The sequence below is a fragment of the Gavialis gangeticus genome, unplaced genomic scaffold, assembly GCF_001723915.1.
Source record: "Gavialis gangeticus isolate Ggan-Ray unplaced genomic scaffold, GavGan_comp1, whole genome shotgun sequence".
Lineage (NCBI taxonomy): Eukaryota > Metazoa > Chordata > Crocodylia > Gavialidae > Gavialis > Gavialis gangeticus.
This window is the reverse complement of record NW_017729027.1, coordinates 40,180,696-40,188,867: the sequence shown is the minus strand read 5'-3', so window position 1 is coordinate 40,188,867 and position 8,172 is coordinate 40,180,696.

The following is an 8,172-nucleotide window of genomic DNA, read 5'->3' as shown; positions in this document are numbered from 1 at the left end:
CTCTATGGCAGCCTGTCTGTAGCAGTGTCTTGTCTGCAGAGCTCCAACCTACTGTCCTACTGAGAAGCAGCTAGCACTGCAATAGGTTTCCTACTGCTCACGCAGGCATTGTCTTATTGCTCTACTGCAAAGCAACTAGCTCTGCAGTAATTGCTCATAGTCTGCTTCCCTGGGGCCAGCTCTCCAGCAGCTTCTCCCTTGCAGTCTTCCCTGACCTGGGGATCTCCCTGATCTCCTTCTCCCTTAAAGTTACAGGCAGCCTGAGGCGCTCTGTTGTAGACCACAGTCTGAGAACTGCTGGCTCAGGAAATTGACCTGTCAGTTTATGGCAGTTATTAGTCCCAGGTCGGCAATAAGGCCCATGAGTGGAACAGTGGAGGAAAAAGAGGGAATAGCTGATGCCCATGTTATATCTGTTCTGTCAATAAAATGTAAATCTAAAGCCTTCAGAACTGTCAGATCCTGTACACCTCTGCCAATAAGCAAATTCAATATAAAATTATTTAAAAACTGAAACAGATTTTCAGTGGAAAGATATACTTGGAAAGCAATAATGAAAAGACTTACAGATGACAGTTGGCAGGAAATTAGATACGTGCTGGCAACACAAATGTAGCATACAAATAATTCAAATTTTTCTGCAGATATATCAAAGAACAGTGATAAGCCACTGATGAAATTAATTTAGAATACTTCATTTTGTTCTGGACACTTTGAATCTAGAAAAATTTCAATAAATCCAAGGGACTTCAGAGCAGAACCATTAGAACAGTTAAAAGACAGGCCTAACAAGAAAGTCTTAAAAGGAGACAAGGTTTATATAGGATGAGTGGTTAAAATTAAGCAAAAAGTTAATATAGGCCAAATATAAGGAAAAATATCCTAAAATTCAGATGCATCAACAGAATTTTCCCCAGTTATCCAGTTTCTGTCCTTATGTCATACACAGTACTGGATTAAATAATGCAGTCATTGTTGTGAGGATCGAATTGGTGACCTAATAGACCATCCCTATATTCTATTATTGTAATTGTATAGGTTTATTAGCATGATATCATGTAGTTGCCTCTATGGATGTAAAGTGGACTATTAGCATTATATTGCTTTTCTTTCGATACGGATTGTGAGAAAATATTATAATATGGATATTTTAAGGTCATATAAAAATGCAGTACAAGGTAACTGGAGCTCTTTGCTTGTAGTTGAAAGTTTAGTATTTGAAAGATTTCTAAAGATTAGAGTCAACATTATCTGTAAGGATTTAAGACCTCTAAGCTAATGCTATCATGATTTAAATTTAAGGGTGGGGCTGGTAAAGCATTCTTCTTCAAGGTTCCTTAAATCAGGTAGAACTGAACAAACACCCAGAGATGGAGATGCAGAATGGAATGAGTGATTGTCCCTGTAGAGTCAAAGAGTTTGAGTAATGATCCCATGATGTGTGTCATGAGGAGGAAAAATTAAAACTATACTGAAGATAAGTGTACCTGTATACAAGCCACATCTATATATAAGCTTTATGTCATAAGGAAGGACCAAATGTGGTGGGGTTGAAATAAAAAGACTTGAATGCTCAAGCACTTTCTATAATGTAAATTAATGCAAGGGAAGAAGCAGCATAGGTTGCTCAAGAAAGTGCTATGAGACCATCCTAATAATTGATTAGGGACAACTTACTGGCTAACACTTTTGAATTTCTGTATAAAGGTAGCAAAAAGCATCCCGTTGAGTGAAGGAAAAGGGCAAATATAGTGTCCATCTTTAAGAAAGGGAAGAAGTAGGATCCAGGGAAATACAGATTTGTTACCCTCACCTGAGTCCCTGGAGAAAATCATGGAGCAGGTCTTCAAGGAATACATTTCTAAGCACTTGAAGAAGAAAAAGATGATTAGGAACAGTCAACAAGGATTCACCAAGGGCAAGTCATGCCTGACCAACCTGATTGCTTTCTATGATGAGATAACTGGCTCTGTGGATGCAGGAAGAGCAGTGGACATGATATACTTTGACTTTAGCAAGTATTTTTATATGGTCTCCCACAATATTCCTGCCAGCAAGCTAAGGAAGTATGGTTTGGATGAATGGTCTGTAAGGGGGATAGAAACCTGGTTGGATCATCAGGCTCAGAAGGTGGCTTGATGTTTAGTTAGCAGCTGGTATCAAGTGGAGTGCCCAAGGACCATCCTGGGGCTAGTATTGTTCATCATCATTAATGACCTGGAAGATGGGATGAAGCGAACCCTCAGCAAGTTTGCAGATGACACCAAGCTGAAGGTAGTATTAGATACACTGGAGCGCAAGGCTAGGATTCAGAGGGACCTAGACAAATTGGAGGATTGGACCAAAAGACATCTCATGAGGTTCAATAAGGAGAAGTGCAAAATCCTGCATTTAGGTGGGAAGAATCTCATGTACTGCTACAGGCTGAGAACCAACTGGCTAAGCAGCAGCTCTACAGAAAAGGACCTGGGGTTTACAGTGGACAATAAGATGAATATGAGCCAACAGCATGCCCTTGTTGCAAAGAAGACTAACAATATACTGCGCTGCATTAGAGGAAGTGTTGCCAATAAATCAAAGGAAGTGATTCTTCCCCTCTATTCAGCACTGGGGAGGCCACATCTGGAGTATTGTGTCCAGTCTTGGGACCCACACTATGGAAAAGATATGGACACATTGGAGAAGAGTCCAGCAGAGGGCAGCAGAAATGGTGAGGGGGCTGGGGCACATGACTTATGAGGAGAGGCTGAGGGAACTGGGCTTATTTAGTCTACAGAAGAGAAGACTGAGGGGAGATTTAATAGCAGCCTTCAGCTACGTGAAGAGTAGTTCCAAAGAGGAACAGCAGCTAGACTGCTGTCAGTCATGGCAGAAGACAACATGGATAAAAGCTATCAACTTTTAGCAAAGGAAGGTTAGGTTAGATATTAGGAGGAACTTTTTCACTAGAAAGGTAGTAAAGCACTGGAACAGGTTACCCTGAGAGGTTGTGGAATCTCTATTCTTGGAGGTTTGTAAGACCCAGATAAGCAAACCATTAGCTGGCATGATATAGCTGGGGATGGACATGCTTTGAGCAGGATGTTGGACTAGATGACCTCCAGAGGTCCCTTCCAACCCTAATTTTCTATGATGCTATGGTATAAACTTTTTGCACAGTGACAATGTGCACTGGGACAGGAATTTATGCAAGACAATGTGTCAGCAATGGCAATAGTAGTAGACTTACTCAGACAATGAGTGATGCTGCAAGTTGTGTGACAACCAGTGCTTATTGTGCATTGATCTGTACAGTCATAAGTATACTCACCATGTTTGACTCAACCCCTCTCACCACAGTGCAACCCTCAGCTGTAAGGGCTCATGACAATGATAATGACTTGTATACCTTCTTTTATTTGTAATCTCCTCTGGACTTTTTGTACATAACTGGATTATATTAGACTGCAAAATAAATATAGGTTTCTATCCACCTTACTCTAGGAATAGTTTTAGTAATGGTACTTTTCATAGTGTGCTCTTAAAATCATACAGAAGTAGGGCTAGAAGCAAGCTCCAGAGGGCATCTAGTCAAGCTCTCTGCCCAAGGCAAGTTCATCCCTATCCAAACTCTCCTATACAATCCATAATATAAACTCTTCCCTCATATGACTCTAACTAATATAAGACTGCCCTCAGTGCAGACAGAACACAGACCTAACACCCTAACCTTCCACAGATAAAACAGGACAACCACGGCTGCCGACACCTGCTTCTCTTGAGCATATATGTTATCAATATATGCTCAAAAGATCCTAGGTAGATGGCCATTCCCCACCCCCTTTCCCCCCACTACAGAGGAAGGTGAACCCTCACCATATCCTGTACCAATCTAACTATGGGGTAAAATACCTTCATGACTGGAAATGTGGTGATCATTCTGACCTGAGCAGAGGGGCAAAAGCCACTAGCCAGGAACTTCCACTAGCCAGGAACTTCTGGCTTTGGTTCGAGCAGGAGCATTAGCACACCCCAGTCAAAATCTCAAGACTTGTCTATAGCCAACTCACAAAGACCCTTAGAAGAGTTAAAAACACCAAGGGCTCTGAGATCGACTTTGTAAGTTGCTTTACAAAGTATAACACTGAATATTTATGCTCAATTACGAATTGAAGACGAAAATTAAATTCAGAACAGCCCTGAAGAAGTAATGACCAAGAAAAACAAAAACACTAAAGTAATCACTAAGGAATTCTTTGCTAATCAGGGTCAACAATCTCTGTGAAAGGAAATACCAGCAATATCCAAAATCTAGGGTAAAAAAGCACCAAGTAAAGATAAAATGAGAGATGCCTCAATAACAATCCATAAACAATAAAATAGAGATGTATTTCACACTGTGAGCCAAAGACTTCTGATTATATCTGATGCCCACGCTCACATTGAATAGCATCTTTCTCTGTAAGTAGTCCCAATAAAATCAATGGACCAATTTATGTAGTAACGTACCACTCAGCTTGAGTATGGGTCTCTGGATCAGATCCTTCATTATTAATTTACTTTAAAAGTTGTCTTAGATTAAATCGGGAATTAGTCAGAACTGTTTACAGTACTTTCTGCAGGCACAAAAGGATTTCAGAATTATTTCAATGAGAGTTTTCAGATCTTACTCATCTAAATGATCCCAGCTTCACAGGTACTTTAAACCTAGTAGCATAAACATATTCAAGCTCCTACCCAACATTTTTTTCATTCAAGTTTTCATGTAAAAAAAAGGTCACATTCTAATTCCATAGATAAGTTCTCATAATGGTTCTTTAAAAAAATATTACAAAAAACTTTGCATACTTCAGTTTAACCAGAAAAACAACTAGTTTGTACCAGAATTTTAAATCAAGCCAGATCAGTAGGGATTAACAGTAAGCGGATCCACAGTAAGTGTGCAAAATGTCCAGTTTCAGCCTTATTATATCTGAAAACAGGTCAGACTTGAAATTCAGTCTATATTGTGAAGAAACAGTGTTGTCACAGATTTGATTATCGCTTATTACTAAAGGGGCATTTATCCAACTTGAATATTATTTTTTTATTTATTTGATTTTTTTCTCTACCTGGTTATTCACTAACATTTTATCTCTGTACTTCACCAGATAATTTGGAATTCTAAATGTATTTGCATGAAAAAGTACATGGAAAAAAGTCTCCCCCCACTCCCTTCTCCCCAGTGAACATATTTATGATTCATCTTAGTAGGACAGTGAAATGAATCATCATAAATCATCTCATAAATGAGATTTTTATATTACAATTGCATATATTATTTGTTAAATAAAATTTGCACCCTAAGCACTTCATAAAATAAAGACCAATTCATTTTGATGATCAGATGCAGTCCTATTACTTGAAAATGATTCCCACAAAGAGACTGAATGAGTGTTCAAAGGAACAATTTCTCCTGGAATGGCGTATCTAGATTCAGTGTACTACCTTGCCATAGGTTTTTGAATAACACCACTGAGCCATAAAACTATGTCAAATATCCTAAAACTGATGCCCTCAAAACCATCTTTATTTTACCCTACTATACCCTATATCTCAGCGTTTATCACCATTCAAGAAATAGTCTCAATTTTCCTAAAATTAGTTCTCAGTAGGTGTATCTACACATGCTGTTCATGTGATGCGATAAACTCCAATGCTATTTGCACTGGAGTCAGCTGCTGCTGGCCACACTGTTTGCATGTGCACCCAGGGGTGCAGCAGTCTGAGCCAGGGCAGAGCAGCCCTGGGCTGGCAGGGTCTGGGCTGGAGGTGGGGTGGTCAGCCCCAGGCTTTGGGTTGCAGTGTTGGATGGCAGAGGGGCTGGCTGGGGCACAAGGATGCTACAGTGCAGGGCTAGGCAGCCACCACATTTAGCACCCTTGTGCCTCAGCCAGCCCTGGCCACCATCGACATGTGTTTCATTGCACTGACTGACTCTGCCATAAGATGGTATTGTCCCTGACAGTACCATCTTATGGCAGAGTTAATTCATTGTGCCCTAATATGGGTGTATGTGTAGACAGTGACACTTTATTGCTGAGCTAATTAGTCAACTCCACAATAAAGCACAAGTACATAAAACCAGTGACTTCTACTTTTACATTACATACTTATGTATTACTTGCAGTTGGATATAATGTAATGTGTTCTGTTGCTAGGTTACATTTTTAATAGAAACCACTACTGTATCCATCATAGTCCACTTAAAGTATATTTTGCATAACATTTTTTAAAGAAACACGCTTAAATTGAAAGCAATATGAAAACAAACTGCTGCATAATGTATGTATTTTGTATGAGCAAATTGTCACATAAATAAGTTATCTACTTAATTTCTACTACATTTTAAAATAATTCACATAATTAATGGTAATGAAAATCAGAAGGGTCTTGCCTAATTTTCTGCCTCTTATGAATATTGACCACAGTCCAGTGGCCTAAGTCCTCAGACAGACCTAAAGCCCCCAAGTAATTTTTTTAAGGTATTTGATACCTAAATGGGATCTTTTATTTGGATAGTTGTAGATGAAATGGTATTTATCAGTTTAAAATCCAAAAAGTTGTAGATTTGTGTAGACCCTTAAAGTTGACATTTTCTCATTCTACCAAGTCTTAAAATACAACACTAAAATGTCAATACCTTTAAAAGCATCTGTGACTCTAATTTTATACATTACATTTAATAAAATACTACTACTTCTGCATTTCTAACTGTGAATGGAATTCTGTAGAGTATCTAACATTAGGTAATGGGGGAATAAAAGGAACCTTTTGCCCCTTGATGTAATTTGTAATATATTTCTTTATAGCAAAAGGGCCATTGCCAGTTCTGGGGGTAGTAGTGGCTGTCATGTTAGGGTAGCCTGTCACATTTATGCTTTAATTGTATCTGCTTGAGTGGTGAATTAGAGTATTATTTAAACTTTTATTTTATATTTAGCTTTATTTAACCATTGCTTAAGTTTCTGTATAGCCTCATTATTATTTGAATTTTTCATTTTGCTTGTTCCTGTATTGTCAGCTGACCTTGAGTACTCTGACAAAGGCAGCTTATGGCCTTGAACTTGCTCATATGAAGTTTCTTTCCTTCTCTAGAACTGTGAGAAGTTTTTTTCTAACATAACATAGTAATAGCCTTGTTATCAGCTCAGATTAACTGAATTTGGCACTAACCAGGTAAATCAGATGTATGAAATGATTGGATATGTTAATGAAAGGTGATAAGAGAAAACTAATGGACAATGCCCAAATCCAAGACACCAATAAAGGACCAAATTAGGAGATGTGCATGTGATGGGTTTGTTGAACAAAGGAATATGCTGACAGGATAAAATATGGACAGTATGCTGACTCCAGGGAAACCAGTCCAGAAGCAAAGAGTCATCAGAAGAGTGAAGTTGAAGGAAAGCATAAAAGGGGGCAGCAAGACAGTTAAGAGCATGTCATCATAAATCCAGCCTTCAACACCTATCTAGATATTGATTGTCCCAGCCAATGACATGCCTTTGCTTTTAGGAGCTGGTTGTCCACCTTCTCTGTTGAGCACAGTAATATCTAGGATTAGGTGAGATTATTGTACTGTTTTGTTCTCTATGTATATAGAAACTGTTAAGATAATATTTGTTGAATTAATAAAGCTAGACTTTAGTTAAGTCAGCTGTTTGTTTTCATATTTCATGTCCATTTTAGGGTTAATTGTGCTTTAATGCTCCCTTAGCACTATCTGGTGGACAGTGGTGCTAACAGTCATAAATCATATTTAACTTTATCACTGGCAGAAAATTAAAATGACAGGTAAAATCCATTTGCCTATCTTACTTTACTTTTAAATGTTTAGATTTCTAAACTAAAGATTATGAACTTAGCTACTGATTTTGAAATTGACAGATCAAAAGGTCTTGAGAATGAAAATGATGTAATATTTATTACAAAGATAGTTCAGTATAGTAGTGACAGCTATATTTTAGCATAACCTAAAAGCAAGCAAATACAGGCATACTAAGTCTGTGTGCTCATTACTGACTAAGACTGCAAAGCTCTAAGCACCTTGAAATCTCCAAGTATCAAATGACCATTTACCCCATATTCAGTAATAACAAAAGCAGGATTTGGGTCAGATCCTTCAACACTACCTTTTCAATCAAAACAACA